At 39.5% G+C, this 18,756-nt stretch overlaps 1 protein-coding gene across 6 annotated transcripts in view; it reads left to right on the forward strand.

The window, feature by feature from the left end:
* The window catches only part of LOC122564441 (aryl hydrocarbon receptor repressor-like), a 188,875-nt gene that overhangs the window by 81,919 nt on the left and 88,200 nt on the right, over nt 1-18,756 (forward strand). For 2 of the 6 annotated variants that reach the window (XM_043719302.1, XM_043719303.1), the window contains exon 2: nt 2,651-2,783. The exons of the other annotated variants lie outside the window; for them this stretch is intronic. The gene's annotated coding sequence lies outside the window, so the exon portion shown is untranslated. The remainder of the gene's footprint in view (nt 1-2,650; nt 2,784-18,756) is intronic. 6 annotated transcript variants of the gene reach the window in all.

The raw sequence follows: 18,756 nt of genomic DNA on the forward strand, positions 1-18,756 counted from the left end.
AAGTGACTGACGATGTCTCAGCTGAAGTTAATATAAACAACTCTGTGAACCAGATTATGGGACTGATGACAGAACCTTGGAAGGGTACAGAATGGTTCCTGGGATGTGGGCCTTCGATTTCGGAAAGATTAGAGAAGTTGTGATCTCTCTTCTTAGAGCAGACAACGTTAGGAGAAGATGCGTTCAAAGTCGTGAAATGGGTTAATAGAGTAATAAAGAGAAACTGTTTGCAGTGGCCAAAGTGTTGACAGCTGAAAGACACAGATTTGAATTAATTGGCCAAGTGGTGGGACGTGAGCAGAAATGTTTTCCGGCAGCGAGTTGTTAAAAACAAGAATGTACTGCCTGCAAGTAATAGAAACAGACTAATTAGTAACATTCAAAAGGGCATTGGGTGAACACATGAAAATTAAATATTTGAATTGTTTGGGCCAAAGAGCAGGGGAGTTGGAGTATTTGAGTAGCTCTTTCAAAGAGCCTGCACAATTACAATGGACCATATGGCCTTTGACTGTGCTGCATCATTCTATGGTTCTATGATGCTAGTACAATACTTCAGGTCTGACAGAGTTAAGCTGATAAGCTGGCTGGGCTGGAATTGCTGGTTTTCTTCTATCATCCATTCTCAAATTTAATGTGACATCTTGACCTACCCTTGACCTCAACCTGCCAGGGTGTGCTCTTAATATTCAGCTAACCTCGAGTCAGAAGCTGAATTTGGGAGAATGTGAGAGTTGATGAGGGGTAGCATGGCTGATGGAGTATGTGCGTAAGCTTAGAGCACCCAGAGGACATGACAGAGTTGCGAGTCATGAACAAATGTACGGTACTCTGTGTTTGGGTGGGACATGTGTCAATTTGTAACACCTAGTTTATATGAGGGGTGGGAACATTTATAAGTTAATGGCACTTGGTTGATTTTTTTTAAAAATAAACATGTACAGACATGTTATGAAACTCCACTGGCACAGGCATGATTTGGAACTGGAGCTTCTGACCCAGACATAGGGATGCTACACTGCACCACAATTTGCATATGAGGCAGGTGGGAACATGTGTGCAAGCTTATGAGAATCATTACAGCTTCCATTGTAACTTTCAATATGGAACTAGATAAGTATATCAGAAGATCTATGGGGAAAGAGCAGGGAAAGGAAGCAACCATTGCTTCAAAAGCCAACTTGGCCTGGTGACCTAAAAGGCCTTCTTCTGTACTGCAGCTCCATGATGTTGCAATTACTGTGTGAGTAAAATCATCATACAGGTGCTGTACTCCGATTGATATTTTGGTCAGGATTTTTCTGACAGAACCCTAACACCCATTGCCACTTCTGCACTGTGCTTTATTAAGCTGCAGCGCAGCTGTGGAAAGAAAGCAGAGTTATGGGTTGTGTCCAGTGACCCCTTTTCTCCACAGATGCTGCCAGATTTGCTAAGTTTTAGCAGCAAATTCTGTTTGCATATGAGAAACTACCCTGATTCTAATTTCTGTTTTGTGTGGTGTGGCTACTGTTGTATAAGGTAATGGTTCTGAAGGAGTTAATATTTGAGCTATACTAAGTTCCACACTGTCTGATGATATTACACAGACCATGGATGGAGAATCATTTGGTCTTTGGCACAATCTCCGAAGGGAGACATACAAATCTTCTCTACCTCTTGTAAGTAGTAGTTAATGTTGTCTAAGAGTTAACACAACAATGATGACATACAAACTATTATGAAAGACATGTTTCTTCTGCTGAGATTTACTCATAGTCCATCCTCCAGCACAAACTATTGAACGACTCCGTAAACTAGTACAGGAACAAGGATTGGTGACAGCGCTCACCATCAATCATCAGCCACCAGTGGGTGGTATCCTGGCATCAGAGAATAACATGGTTCTAGTGCTGGGCATCAATTCATCATCGGTGGTCCCTTGCAGACAAGGATGACTCTCTTCCGCTCTCACAATTAGGCATCAATCCATACTAGAGCAGATACTAGTATGGATTTTATCTACAACTTTTATCTATATATGATGACCTCCGAGGTCACATCTATGGCAAGTCACGGTGGTTAAAAGAATGATCCACTATCCAGCTGCTAGAAAATCACATCCCCTCTTGCTATCTTTCTCAACAGACTGCCTATCACCTATGTGAAGATTTGTAGACCTAAGTTTTCACCAGTTAATAGTTGCGAATGTTGTCATACTCTCCCAGCTTTCTTGCTCTCAACATATCTCTTGTCAACTCTCCTCATTAACCAATTTCATGACCATGACAATAATTTTTTATTTGTAAAATGTCAATCAATAATAACTTGTATTGATACGGTTCTTAGTGCATTCTTGCAATATTTTATCATGCTCTATCAGGCCAAAATGAATGCCAGACCAAAACAAGTTAACACAGAAAATAGTGGCCAGAAGCTTGTTTTTAGAATTGGCCTTATACAGCATTATTGTGACAAAAGTTAACTTGCAATACTCGTGTCACATGTCACACAATTTAAATTTATCTTAATTGCTGTTGTAATACTATTGCAGCTTATGTGTGTCTTTCTAAAGGACTTGAGATTATCTTTCAAATGGTGTCACATTGATTGGAATGCAACTCGATATTAGACAAGTTCTTCACAATTGATATTCATTGTCAATTTACAGGGTCCACTTCAATTATAGAGAGTGAATCCATTTCAGTTATATCTCAATGTTGGAGTTTTCAGATGTGAGCTCTTCATTTCAAGTATATCAAAGGGGGAAGACTCCAAGCAGAAAGACCTTGGAGATTGAATTGGTCAGTTGATCTAGGCAAGTCCATTCACATTTTAAACAATTTAAACTGTTTTTCTGCCTTAATTGCCATCTGAAATGCAGATGTTTTTCATTTGGGATCAGTAATAACTATGTTGTAATGTGCATGTAACATTGTATAACTTGACAGTCTATTAGATTTGATTTCAGTGAGATGGCGTGTCAAAAGGCAATCAATTGTTAAGCTGCCATGAAGTAGGTTGGTGAATGTTTTGAGAAAATAAATATGTTGAGAATCTGTTGTTCTGTTTCTCAAGTGTTTTTTTTAAAATAACATTCGTTTTGGATACAGTTACATTAACTGTGCTTGACTTGAGCTGAAGTTTGTCCCAGAACTCGTGGGAGATATCTGGGTCTATGCCAATGGAGCCCAAGGGCATTGTGATTTCTTTGTGACTGTTCTGCAACACCCCATGCAGAGCTGTACTGTCCTGAAAAGTTTGTCAGCATAGTACTCTTTCATGTCCTTCATGTCCCAAGATGCTTCAAAGTCAATAAATAACTAGGAAATCCAAATATGCTTGTTATTTGGGTAACCATGATATCTCCAAATTGCACACAAACAGTGTCACATCACCTTAACATCTTATCTGAAAGGCAGCCTTTTCGAGGGTGTGTTGCTTTCTCTGTACTGCACTAGATATTTGCACGGATTTTGGCTCAACATTTGAATTGGAACTTCAATCTGCATCTTGCTGCAAACTGACAGCACAATCAACGAACACAAACTGACACCAGCCTCGGAATAACTGAGGTGTGGAGGTGCTGATGTTGGACTGGGGTGGACAAGGTCAGAAGTCACACAACACCAGGTTACAGTCTAACAGGTTTACTTGAAGTCAAAAGCTTTCGGAGCACTGTTTCTTTGTCAAATGAAGGGAAGCACGTAGGCACAGAATTTATCTGCAGAGAGATCAAAAGATTGTACAAATGGGATGAATGGGGTGTTAACAGGTTGAATAACAAGTCTCTGCAGGTGATCAAAAGTGTCAGACATTGAGTAAAGTGTCAACAGTTGAATAGCAAGTGAAGGGATGACCTATGATCTGATTAATCAAGGCAGTTACAAAAAATTAAAAATAACATAGTGCTGGAGACAAACCAAATCTCTGGAATAACATGACAGGTATGAGTCACATGCCGAGGGTCTAACCAAACTAACAAGTAATCCAAAACTAATTAAGGTAGAAAGATCATGACAAGTTATCAAGGTGGCGGTGTCAAAATAGAACAGTAAGGAAGATTTTACAGATACAGGACAATATAGTGGGATTGCATGTAGCGTGACATGAACCCAGGATCACAGTTGAAGCCATCTCCACGGGTACAGAACTCGGCTATCGGTTTCTGCTCGGCGATTCTGCATTTTTGTGTATCTCAAAGGCCGCCTGGGAGGATGCTCACCCGAAGATCAGAGGTTGAATGTCCTTGACCGCTGAAGTGTTCCCTGACTGGGAGAGAACATTCCTGTCTGGCGATTGTTGCATGATGTCCATTCATCCATTGTTGTAGCATCTGCATGGTCTCACTCATATACCATGCTTTGGGGCATCCTTATCTGCAGCATATGAGGTGTTGAAAGTTAGGTTTCAAGCACTTAAAGATTGTTAGAATGCTTTAAGATGAAGAAATATTCTATTTGTTTTCTTCCAAGGTGGGGGATAACCTGTAATTTTGATTTGGAGATGCCACTGTTGGACTGGATGGACAAAGTTAAAAATCACTCAATACTAGGTTATGGATGACCTGATGAAAGAGCAGCACTTCGAAAAGCTAGTGCTTCCAAATAAACCTGTAGGACTATAACCTGGTGGGCGGCATGGTGGCACAATGGTTAGCACTGCTGCCTCACAGCGCCTGAGACCCGGGTTCAATTCCCGCCTAAAGATGTGCAATTCAGGTGAATTGGCTAAATTGCCCATAGTGTTAGGTAAGGGGTAAATGTAGGGGTATGGGTGGGTTGCGTGTCGGTGTGGACTTGTTGGGCCGAAGGGCCTGTTTCCACACTGTAATGTAATCTAATCTAATCTAATCTGATGTTGTTTGATTTTTGACTCTGTAATTTTGAGACATTCCCCTGTTTTATGAATGGCTTTTGCATATTTTTGTTTAACAATGATCTGTGCCCTTTCCAATCTTATCTGTGATTTTTGCAATGCTTTAGATTGACAAAATAGCAAAACACTGTGAGCATTTCTTTAAGAAAATTGTCAGTTGCACTAAACAATTTCTATGTGTTCAGAACACTGATCATGGTAAACTATTCTTCCGCCTTTCATTTTTCTCAATCTAATTAGACAAATTGCTCTGCCATTTTAAGTATTTAATTAATAAGGGAAAGACTTTTCTGCAGTTTTTTCCCAATAATTTTAACAATGTTAATTTACTAAAGGTAGTGATTTAAGCTGTTAGCTTCTCAGCCTAGAATTTTTATTCAAATGTCAAAATTTTAGCATTCTGCTAAGAGCTCACAATTAGTGCCCTGTATCGACTCCTGAATCCTGGGTTTATGACTCAGAATCTTTTGCTTATATCTCTCTATAAAACTCCCTATTGTACTTTTACATTCTAATCTACATAAGCTTTTCCAATATTATTCACTTTTTTCTCCTTTAGGCTTCTACAGGCAGACTAAGTGCTTTATCAGTGCTGCTGCTTGTTTAAATGCGAGATGCTGCATTCACAGCAGCTCTCTGTCTCTATAAACTACAGTGTGCAAACAGGCCATTTGGCCCAACAAGTGCAACCCAACCCTCTGAGGAGAAAGTGAGGTCTGCAGATGCTGGAGATCAAAGTTGAAACTTTATTGCTGGAACAGCACAGCAGGTCAGGCAGCATCCAGGGAACAGGAGATTCGACGTTTCGGGCACAGGCCCTTCTTCATTCCTGAAGAAGGGCCTGTGCCCGAAACGTCGAATCTCCTGTTCCCTGGATGCTGCCTGACCTGCTGTGCTGTTCCAGCAATAAAGTTTCAACCCAACCCTCTGAAGAGTTACCACCCAAACCCATTTCACTCTGATTAATGCCCCTAATACTATCAGCAATTTAGCATGGCTAATCCACCTGACTTGCACATCTTTGGATTGTGGGAGGAAATCCACACGCAAACACGGGGAGAATGTGCAAACTCCAGACAGTCCCCCGAGGCTGGAATCGAACCCGGGTTCCTGGCGCTGTGAGGCTGCAGTGCTAACCATTGAGCTACCATGCTGCCCTTAAAATATTTAAAGGTACACTCTCCATTTATTGACTGGACTCTTGTCTTCCTTCTTATCGTTGGTGGCTGTGGCTTTTGTAGAAGCAAGTTTTCTTCAGTGTGTGCCCTGTACTGATACCATATTACATTTTGGACACCAGTGATATCTGTATGTTATAATGTTATGGTCATCCACCCAAATCATCTAAGATGTCCTGGGTAGATTCATTGCCACCAATCCTTCCTGTTAGTAAAAGCTGTTAATACCTTGTGGAAAAGAATGCCCACACAAAGTCTTTGAGCCTATGTTCAGACCATCTTGCTGAGCAGTAAACATATTTATTACACACTAGTTGATAGTTACAGTACATCTGAGATGTCATTGTCTCTTGTGAGAATTCAGGCTAAACATAAGAGTAAGTACACATTTCTGCCACTGAAACATCAAGTAGACGACCATGGACACTTGTACAACAACATTGGTAAAGGCACTTAAATAAAAGCAAAATACACCAGATGCTGGGAATCTGAACCGTATACAGGTGATGCTGGAGAAACTCAGCAGGCCTGGCAGCATCTGTGGAGAGAGAAACAGAGTTTAAAATTTCAAATCCAGAATGGCACTCTTTACAGATGCTGCTAGACCTACTGAGTTTCTCCAGCATTCTCTGTGTTTGTTTGGTAAAGACACTAATTAGCTTATCCCAAGAACAGACCTTTATATCCTGATGGGCAGATATTTGATCTCTTATATCATTGCTAATGTAGACTAGTTATTTACATACTTGAGCTTTAATCCTTCACTCTGCATATTTCAGCATGTATCAACTTATTCTTTTTTACATACATCACAATGGCCCTGGATCTGCATGGAGCATAATAATGAGTTAAGTCTGCTCACTATTGTTATGAAGTAAATTAGCCAGCAACTTCCAAAATACACGTCTACAAAACTAAAGGAAAAGTTGCCATAGGCCTAGCAGACCATCGGGCTGCTCTCCCTTTAGAAAGGAGTGATCATTGGTGTTTAACCTATGGATCATCATGCCTCAGGCAAGGAGAGTCCTTCATGGTAACCTCAGCTGGTGAGGGAATTGAACCCATGCTGTTGGCATCACTCTGCATTGCCAATCAGCTGTCCAGCCAACTGAGCTAACCAACCCCCTGCACTCACGTATCTAGATACAAATTGTTTCTTCATCTTGCTGTACCATCAGTAACAAAAGCAAGAGTGAACTGGAAAGTTTTTCTAAATTACTGGTTATGTATTAGCTCTTTCACTTAGACTTATTTTGAGAGGGGAACTGGTCTTGGTCTACATGTCATTCCCATGGTAAATGAGGAAATAAAAAGTACAGATTTACATTTGCATAGCACAGTTCATGACCTCAGGATGTTCTTTACAGTAAGTGAAGTACATTTGAGATGTAATCACTGTATATCATTTGTATGCAGCAATATACATGTAACAAGCTTCCACAACAGAAATGTGATAAGTACCAGATCATCTATCTTCGTGATATTGACAGAGAAGTACATATTTGCCAGTACATTGGGAATAACTTCCCTGCTCCTCTTCGTAATGTTGCCATGGGATTTTCTTTTACAACCACCTGTGAGGACAAGCAGGGTATTGATTTATTTCATCTAAAGCAAAATGTACATGAAAGGGGTCATAAGAGATGTGAGAGAGCCTGGGGAGCAGATAAAGATGAGAAGGTGTCAGCAATGAGTTTTTCAGAATGTCACAGCCTTTAATATGATTTGAGTGAAGTTCCAAAGAAGCAATGTGAGCCTTCTATGAAGTCCACTTCTGACAATGGGCTTGAATCAATCCTGACCTTACCTCCAAGAGCTAGTTGTGGGAGTGCCCAACATACGGAGATGGGTCAGCCAAGATAGGAAATTTCCTGAGCCCCCAGATTACTATCTTGTTTGTGAAACTCCAGCTCATTCATGTTTTATTTCAATAACATTTTATCAGATCCAGTTACAGATGAGGTGTAAGTGGTTGCAGAAAAATTGGGGGAAGGCATTGGAAAATTTGAACTTTTATAAATCTAATCTGTAACTTACTGTAAAGCTTGTGATCATGTTTCAGCAGCATTGGAAATATGGAAGTAGTAAGTATTTATGTTGTATTCCTGAGCAAATAAAAGACACATTTTGTCTAGCTCTTTATCTAGCACTCATCGGGACAATCCACAGGAAATGTTAGTAAATGAAAACATCATTTATACTGTATGACAGGATAGTGCACATTGGTTAGCAAGTGGACTCTGATTGTTTGTCTTATGGCCATGGGAAATGTACTAGTCAATGCTGATTGACTGTTAACTGCCAAATGTCATTCAAATTTTAAACAAAGCATTTTGACTCTGGTCAAGGTATTGCCCTAATGTGTATGGGGTCTTTCTGTCTACAAAGAAAGGGTCCAGTCTATTAATAAATGTAACTTGCAAAATATGCAAGCACACTATACTGTGGGCCCAACTCATAGTCCTAAATTAGCTCTCAGCATTAGTCTTCACATACATTGTGCCTGTTTCAGTGCGGGAAAATAGGTCACAGTCATTCTCTGGTTCACCTGTTGTGAACCTTGACCAATCTGGGTCAATTTAACTGCAAGCCACCATTAATAGATGCATTCTCCATGTTAATGTCTCTATCAGTCAGAGTCCACTTGCCCATCACTTTCCCCTCATACAGTATAAGTGTTCTCCTTTTACTTTGGTATTTCTTGCAAATTGACCTGACGAATGCACGACGAAAAACACTCAAATTCTGCACTACCAAAATACTATATATGCTGCAATTGGTGAGTGAACTGATTCTCTCACAGGCATTCTCTAATCAATCCATTTGGAACATGCTACAAAGAGCTCCATGCGTGACTTCACTGGGGTCATTCACTGATCCCATAGTCTCAATGGGAAGTGCATCATGGGCACATTGCCTGGTTTTTCATCCAGTAATTTTATGGAACAAAAAAGAACAACAGTTTGCATTTATCATGGAATTATTGAATCGCACAGCATAGAAAGCGACCACTTGTCTCATCAAACATCTGAAGAGCAGTCCAGATATTCAGACCCCTCCATTACATCATTTTTCTCCTTGAAGTATTAATCAATTCGCAATGAAATTTACTATAAAATCCATAACCACCATCACTACCTTAGCAAGCAATGTGATCCAAATGTTAACTGCTCATTATTTAAGAAAGGTTTAACTTGTGTCTTTTCCGGTTCTCCTGTCAATTGCCTTAAGTCAATTTTTCCCTTTACTTACTCTGTCTAAGCCTTTTATGTGGTATTTTATCAAATGTCTGTAACAAATGTTAAGACAACATCTGTAGTGTCCTCATTCAATCGTTCCTTTATGTCGCTATTGAGTTAGTTAAACATTATTTGCATTTAACAAGTGCAAGCTGGCTTTTTTTTCCTTAGTCCATGAATGGTCTGTTTGCTTTCTCCTAGGTTATTGTTGCTGGAAACTTCCCCACTATTGATATTAAAAAGATTGTCCAAATTTATCCTTTGCCCCTTTTTTTTGAACAAGGATGTAACATTTGCAATCCTCCAGTTCTTTAGAACTACCTGAGCAACAAAGAAGGATTTAAAGATTATTACCAGCACTTGTACAATTTCTCCTCTTACTTCACCCAACAAGCTGGGATGGATCTCAGCTGGATCAAGTGACTTATGCACTTTACATTTGCCAGCCTTAATGGTACCTGCTTTTTATCTGTATTTCTTGCATCCAGTGTCCTAGCAACCTTTTGAATATCATAATTTAGTGAAATGCTTTTCCTGGTTATGATGTAAAGTATTTATTTAGTCATTAACCATGTCTTCTACTTGCACCAGTTGAACTCCATTTTGGTCCCTAATTGATTCAATCACTCATTTAATAACCTTGTTACTGTTACTATAGCTTCCGAAGATGGAATTTCTTAAATTTTATTGAGTGCCTTTAACATTGGTAAACATCCTAAAGCAATACACAGGAGTGTAATAAGCCAAAAGTTGACACTGATTGACCTAAGACAGTATTAGAGGAGATAACTATAAGCTTGGTTAAAGAGTAATAGCAAAGGATGAGAGAAGATTGATGCTAAAGGAAGGAATTGAAGAGCCAAAAATATGGAAGTGTGCCTGCTAATTACGGGGCAAAGAAAATTAGGGGACGCACAACAGAATCAAGTTGGGAGTATCCAGAGATTTTACTGGAGATGAAATAGGGAGGAGCATGATCTTTTTGTTCACCACTAACTTTTACAATAGAATTGTTGCACATTACCTAATGTCTCTTCATAATGTCATGTTGCAAAGTTGCAAAGTTTCAGCAGATTTTTGTGTGTTACATCACATTCCTCAGAACATCCTGCCTTCTGGAGATGAATTGAAATCCTCTACAGATGTGCACATCATATTTTAAGACCTCCGGTATGAAATATTTATATAAAACAAAGCATGGTCTCCCATTGATACCATAGGGACTTGTTTCTTCTTAGCTGCCCAATTAGAGCATTGCCTTTATTGCCCCTGTTTCCTATTATTGTCCCATGTGTTATCCTATCTGTAAGATTCTTATTTATCTCTACATCTTTTAAATTAACCACAGCAGACTTGTGAGCAACCTCTATTAAATGAAAACTTAAAAAATTTAAATGATAGTATGTCAAGCATATTGCTATCGTGCCTCAATCGCATTGAGCCCAGAAACATAACTAATACATTTCCTTGGCACTAGTTCTCTTCAATAGTCCCGTCCTGGCTAAGAATTTACTGCTTTCATTCTTTTCTATCTTTTGAACTCACTCCAATACTTTTCACGCTACAGATGTAGAGCTAACAGAGCTATAATTCCCTGAGCCACAATTCTTAAATTTGCAAAAGTATTGAAATTGTATACTGTATTAGACATTTTTTTAAACTTCTGATATCATTCCTGAAAAATTCCCACCACTGATTCAAGTGAATTTGCATGTGCATCTGCAATTTGAAAGATTCAACTTTTCCAGTCTTTTTTTTAATGCCCACTGCTTTATTCATTCTGTCACAGATAGACAGGGAATGGAGGTGAATTTAAATTATGATTGCTTTTCCCTTCGTAAATCTGACACAGCAAGAGAATGCCCAGTTTCCTTCTTCTCACTCCCTTCCCTTACTAATTTGCCAAAGTGGGTTCACCAAGCACTGGTGCTAAGCTTCCAGTTTTAGAAATAAACCCACTGAAAAAACCTTTAAGGTATAATCAAAGATAAGTTTGATTAACAAAACTTTCAGACAGTGGGAAAATTGCCTTACTACTCCAGCCACACATACAAGCACTCAACAAATTGAGGAAGACAGGCTAAGAGAGGAGTTAGGTTACAAATTACAAGTGTTAGTAATTCCTGTGATACTGAAAATCTGTAAATGTGAGCAGTATTTCTTCTAATTTTTTGAGGACCTCCAAAGTGCATGGGTAACATCAATTTCCAAAACCAGAAGTCAAAGTGTTAGTACTCCAACCTTGGACAAATCTCAGTGTAGTTTAAAGAAAACGCTGCAATTGCATTAAAACTTACTGGACATCAGTGACCAATAAGAGTTTCCTCAGTGCGCAGTGAAAGTGTTAGTTACTTTCCAGCCAGAGACTTGAAGGGTTAGAGGGTCTTAGGCTTGCTGCCTGGGTCTTGCTGTCCCTCTTGAGATTAATCAAATTCCAGAACTTACACTTAAACAACTTAACAAGCTCAATTTCAGTCATGTGACAAAGAGTGGCATTTCAGGTGCTGATGGCCCCTCTCAGCGGGCGAAATCCTTAAGGTCATTAAGCTGACAGTATAGCTTTACCTCTCCCATTAGGGTGATGAAGTAATTATTAAAGAATTAGTGCCCATTTTATTAGCATGATGAGATTAGATACTTTCCTTAGTCCAGAGCTGGCTATAAGCAGATAACTCATCCCCCTAGTCTGTAGTGTCAACTTTCACTGGAATGTCTACAATTCTAGGGCATTAGATGCATCTGGAAATACATTCATATGATCACTCTCAGCCATTTTACAAATCCATCAGGATCATCCATTTTTTATAACAAACAAAATTTAAACACAGAAAAGAATTGAGTTTTCCTTGGGATTTTTTGTCATGCTCTCTAGCAATTACACATTACTTACCTGACTGCTGGAATGAGAACACTGTTGATCTACTTTACAGTAGGAGTTATGTCAAAGCTTTCTACCATTTTCCTTCAACTCTTTCTCCTGATACGATGACCTCATCTACCCGCCATAAATTTAAGCTCTGCTGCCCACATCTTAATACTCACCGAACCATTCACCCTGTGAATCGCCCAAAATCAGGTCTAATTAACTAGATTTAGATTTTAAAAATAATAATCTTGTGTACAGATCCCTCCATGGCCTTGCTCCTTCTCTCTCTATAAACTCCTCAGCCTTATAACCCCTGGTATAATCCTGAATTCCTTCCAATAGTGGCCTCTTATGCATTTCCCATTCATTGCAAAGTGTCAACAGCTGTTGATGCCCTTGGAATTTTTTCTTGAAACCTCTGTTTTCAATGTTGCTCCTCTAAGATATTCCTAAAAAACATAGCTCCTTAATCAAGCTTCATATGATTTAGTCATAAAGTCATACAACATGGAAACAGACCTTCCAGTCCAACCATTCCTTGCTGACCATGTTCCCAAACTGAACTAGACCCACCTTCCTGCACTTGGCCAAACCTTTCCTATTCATGAACTTACCCAACTGTCTTTTAAATATTGTACCTGTACCTGCATCCACCACTTTCCCTGGCAGTTCATTCCACACATGAACCACTCTCTGTGTAAAAAAGGTGCCTCATATCCTTTTTAAAATCTTTCTCCTCTCACTTTAAAAATATACCCACAAGTTGTGAACTCCCCCACCCTAGGGAAAAGATGTTTGTTATTCACTTTATCTACGCCCCTCATGATTTTATAAATCTCAATAAGGTCACCCCTCAACCTCCCATGCTCCAGTGAAAAAATTCCCAGCCTTTTCAGTCTATTTTTATATCTCAGACCCTCCAGTTTCTGCAACATCCTGGTAAATCTTTTCTGAACCCTCCCCAGTTTAATAATATCCTTCCTATAACAGAGGCAACCAGAACTGCACACACTACTCCAGAAGAGGCCTCACCAATGTCCTGTACTACCTCAACATGACGTCCCAACTCCTACACTCAAAGGACTGAACAATGAAGGCAAGTGTGCTAAACACAATCTTAACCTCCCTGTCTACTTGTGATGCAAATTTCAATGAATTGTGTAGCTGAACGCCCACTACCCAGGGCCCTACCATTAATTAATCACCAATCCTAATGTCCCTTTCTTGGCTTTGTGTTGACTTTTGACTGATTGTACTTTTATGAAGCACTTTGTGATGTCTTATTACATTAAAGATGTTATATAAAAATGCGTCCTTGTAAAATTTCTGGGTAACATTATTTTCTTTAAGAGATTACTTATAGTTGTCTCCTTTTTCTCCTTTCCTCCATCTGATACTGTTTCATTCAGTTTGCTTGGAAATACATTTTGATGCAAGCATACTTCAAAATTATATTCAATTTCACTTCTGCAGTTAATTACATGAAGGCAGCCTTTTATCCTCCTCACGTTTTTTTTCACAAATTGTGCCAGAGAGTTAGCATTCAGAACTTCTGTTATGGTGGCTGGTAGTGGAATGAAATATTGGGCGGTTGTAGACATGAACTCTTGGTGAACAATGTTAGCAGGCAAATTTGCACACTTGCAGCTGAACTCAAGTAAACAGGTCACTGGGAAGGAATCTACATTGGTAACTTGAACTACTGTTCAACTATCACAAACATCACAAATGCTGATTTACCAAAAAGATTCTCTTAAAAAGCCACAAGGATCAATTCCTAACCAAAGTTGTATGATTTAATATTTGCCTGGTCAAGTGGAGAAATTCTGTAAACACTGCCAAAACACTGCGATGAAAAGTCTGGAAAGATACCTTTTCTGTCATTATAAAATAATGGGGTGATTATACAGCAAGCATTTTACTAACTGGCACCTGTGAGACCAGAAATGTGCTGGTTGATCAAATATTCCGATTGATCAAGAGACCTATAAAATCAGTGTGAAAACACACACAAAGTAATAGAAACGTAATACGGGGGTATACACATCACTGTTATGCTTTATTTACCGCATAAATCACTTAAATAATAATGCAATTTTGTTGCAAATAAAACCAAGAGGCAGAGAGCCTTCTCACTCACATTCTCAACTGACTATTTTGACATCATAGAGATTGCAATAATACAGTAAACTTTCAGTATTTCAGGTAAATTTTCAGGATCTAAATCATCTACTTTTTGCTGGTGTATTGAGTGCCAGTTCATAAGCTGCCAGTTAAACAAAGTTTGCTGCAATATAATTTATTGTGGGTCTCATTTGCAGTTTTAGTCTCCTTATCTAAGGAAGGCTGCTCTTGCTATAGAGGGGGTACAGTGATGGTTAACCACCTCAATTGATGTGACTGCAGGACTGACATATGAGGAGACATTGAGTCAGTTTGGATTGTATATGCTAGAGTTTAGAGGAATGAGAAGGGGTTTAATTGGACTAGTAAGGTTTGGTGCAGGAAGGGTGGTGAGCTCAGGAATAGTTTAAGGATAAGGGGTAAACATATTAGGACTAGGGTAAGGAGAAATTTCTTCACCCTGAGAGTGGTGAGTCTGTGGAATTTGCTACCACAGAAAGCTGTTGAGGCCAAAACATTGTGCTTTCAAGGAGATAGTTACAGCTATTGTGGCTAAAGTGTTCAAAGGATATAGGGATAGGGTGGAGGGTGGGATAAGGGTATGGAGCTCAATGATCAGCCATGATCATATTGAATGGCGAGTAGGCCTGAGGAATCAAATGACCTCCTCCTGCTCGTATCTTCTGTTTTTATGTATGTGTTTACTTTGGAAATAAATCCAGTATAGGTAGTCCTTTGTCATTGGTGTGCAGTTGTGCAATAGTTATCTTACTGCTCTCCCGATCCTGTTGATGAGTCCCTTGAGCAGATAATGAATGTCATTTGGCAGAATGCCTCATCACCAAAACTTACAAACTACTATTAAGACATAGCTTGGCTGGTGGCGAGAAAGGCAATCTTTGTCAGATCCTATTTACTCCTATCCTCTGGAGTTACTCCACCTCTGCACAATTCCCTCCAGATGGATTTTGTGGAAAGAGGCTATCGTCCAACTTTTCGTGGATATGTTGGATTTTGTCCAATTTCTGTCCAAGTAATTTGCAAGGACCAGGGCTCTGTTCCCAGAGATGCAAATGAGATCAGATATCAATACCAATGGATGGACCGTCAACTCGGTGAAAGATGCTCTTCAGTCAACCTGAACCTTGCTGGTTTTCTAGTGTAAGGAGTTGGCCTGGACCGAGTGTTGCAAACTAGCACATTCCAAGGTCCAGGACTATGTGCTAATAGATGCATTAAACCTTCGGGCAGCCACCACTGAGGCACAATAGAAAAGGTCATTGTGAAAGACTTTTTAATGATAGCACATCTAGGAGTTGGAAACTATAGGATCCCTCTTGCAGTCCACCATACAAATCGTCATTTTGCTGTCAGGCTACGTATCTGACATGAAATATTTGGTAAATATGATTGTTACAAGCACATTGGTGGAACATGCCGAATGGGAATAAGTTGAATTTTATCATAAATTTGTAATAATCAAGTCACAATGTTTTGTAATGCAATTTAATAAAGTTTATGCATGAAATAGATTGGTTGAAAGAAAATGTTACATTACAGGGCTAGTAATTGAGAAGCCTGCACTAAGTAAACAGGTCATGTGAGTTCACATTCTACCAGAGCTATTTGAAAATTTGAATTCAGTTTTTAAAAATAATTGGAAATTAAAAAAAGCTAGTATTAGTAAAATTGATCATAGTGTTGGAACTTTATGTAATCTGTCCCTGTAGGTGATTCCATTCCTACACCCAATGCTTTCATTCTCAATTGCCCTGTGAAGTACCAAAGAGGTATAGTCACTCAATTGAATCAGATGTTCTTGAATTGGTATCTCACACTGTGTATCCACTGAGGGAAGGCCTGCTTTAGATGATGTTTCCTTGACATTTTCCCATTTCACCTTCTAACCTCATGTTAAAATTGTCCTGCCTTGTGATACCTTGAGTTGTTTTTAAATTATGAAATGAAGCAAACTAAAATGAACTCCTAAACATCTTCTTTCTTATCACATTGATATGTTTCTTTAATACCACTGCTGCCAGCAGTACTTTGGGTCACTCCTTTAAGATCATCACCTTAGGTCTGGCGAAAACATGCTGAACAAGTTAGGGTTGTATATAAGCTGGTAAATGTAGAATTCAGGAGATCCTGGGGCAGCACGGTAGTTTAGTGGTTAGCACTGTTGCCTCACAGCCCTAGGGACCCGGATTCGATTCCAGCCTTGGGTGAATGTCTGTGTGGAGTTTGCATGTTCTCCCTGAGTCGCATCGGTTTTCTCCCGCAATCCAAAGATATGCAGGTTAGGTGAATTGGCCATGCTAAATTGCCCATAGTGTTCAGGGATGTGTAGGTTAAGTGCATTACTCAGGGGTAAATGTAGAAGAATGGGTTTGGGTGGTATTTGGAGGGTTGGTGTCGACTTGTTGGGCCGAAGGGCCTGTTCCCACATTGTCGGGATTCTATGATTCTAACCACAGTTCCATTATTTCCATTGATCTTTGTAAAATGTTGTCCTTGGAGGTTCAGGTGACCTTCTAAAGAACTTGAAAGTTACGAAAGTACTCAGTCAATTATTGAATGTAATGCAGAAATTAAACTCCACCACCCAGACTAGATCAGAGCCTAGTTTAGTGAGGAATTAGTAGTGACTAGATTCCTGACTTGGGCAATGACTATTTTCTAGGAGAAAGTGAGGACTGCAGATGCTGGAGATCAGAGCTGTAAAACGTGTTGCTGGAAAAGCGCAGCAGGTCAGGCAGCATCAAAGGAGCAGGAGAATCGATGTTTTGGGCATAAGCCCTTCTTCAGGGCTTATGCCCGAAACGTCGATTCTCCTGCTCCCTTGATGCTGCCTGACCTGCTTGGCTTTTCCAGCAACACATTTTTCAGCAATCACTATTTGCACCTAAAACTTCCATGTACTGGGATAACCACCAAAGAGACGGGTTGAGTCTTTGTGCCCCCTGAACTGGGCTAAATGTGGGTGAAGTCAGGGGGTCAAAATCAGATGAGCACAGCAGTAGTTTGTAAGACATCACCCGGCTGAAGCCAGAATCAGTTTACTAGAACTGAACAGCGTGAGATCATAATTGTTTTATCAGACCTGAGTTGACTTTGCCAATTCCATTGGTGACCTGCAATGTTTGTATTTTCAATTGCTTGGCCGTTGCATCAGCTGCATACTGAAGTAATTTCAGATAGAAATTCTTGTGGTGCGTCATAAAAATGTCTTTTTGAAGCAAAAGCAAACACAAATTATGAGATATGAGCAATTTATTTTTCCTTGCCTCAACATCAGCAATGATGAGATAAAAATAATATGTTCTAACAATTACCATCTTGAAGATGTGCCTCAATGATAGGTACTATGTGAAATATAGGAATCTGATCTTTTGCAAACTCTCTCACACTCACTATTTTACTTGGTCTATTGTGAAGTAAATTTCCTTTTAAATGGATACCTAAAGGAGTTTGATGAAATAGCTCCACAGGGGCCAGTATCCCATCAAAACATCACCCTTCACTTACACATGGAGAGTCCTTGACACTGATCCAGCTCCCTCAGATCCAGCTCTTAGAGTGAACATAATCTCTGACACTCCTGATTGTATCTATCAGCTAGGGCTCCCCGATTGGACCAAATTAACAGTCTTAATCAGGGGACTCATTCTATGAGGACCACCTGGCTGACCTCGTTACAATCACTACAGATAAGCTCTAAAGCAAGAGCTTTAAGGTTTCAGTATCTTTCTATGTCACAGATACTTTACAGACTAGCTACCGACTCCTTGTCATCTTTCCTGCGATGGCTGTTTTCAAAGATGCTGTGCCTGATGTTATGGGTCTGTAAAATTCAATTCACAAAATCTGAGATAGAACAGTTCAAAATATTACAGTGGGCTGAAAATATTTTTGGACTGCACTGTTTTCTGGTCATCTTTTTACGGGTTGTAAGAGTCCATAACATCCTTCTGCTGTATAGGGCTAACAATCTAAAGATGGCAGAGAGATACTTAAATAATGAAAGGACTGTTTGCATCACAGCCTGATGAGCTGTTAATCAGCCTATAAAACCTCCCATTGGCTAAATACGGCTCTACAAGGGAAAGAACATGTAGATACAAAAGTAGAAGAAGCATCAATCTGCTTCATTCTAAGTGTAAAATCTCAAGATATAAACACAAGTGTTTCAGATTCATTACCAAAGTCACAAGTCAAAGACTGTTTCAGTATACAATAACATCTAAATCTCAGGCACTGAGACTGTGGTTGTTAGTTCTGCGGCGTTGCAGGTATTTAGTACTTGGATGAATAGACAGGAAGAGGTTGCAAGCTGTCCAATTTCGTAGAATTTATGACACAGAAGGAAACCATTTCAGCCTTCTCCTAGCATGTTTATTCTAAGCCTATCAGCATATTCTTCTATTCCTTTCTCCCTAATGTACTTATCTGGTTTTCCTTTAATTTAATCTATGCTACTTCCCTCCACTAT

The sequence above is a fragment of the Chiloscyllium plagiosum genome, chromosome 29 (assembly GCF_004010195.1).
Source record: "Chiloscyllium plagiosum isolate BGI_BamShark_2017 chromosome 29, ASM401019v2, whole genome shotgun sequence".
Lineage (NCBI taxonomy): Eukaryota > Metazoa > Chordata > Chondrichthyes > Orectolobiformes > Hemiscylliidae > Chiloscyllium > Chiloscyllium plagiosum.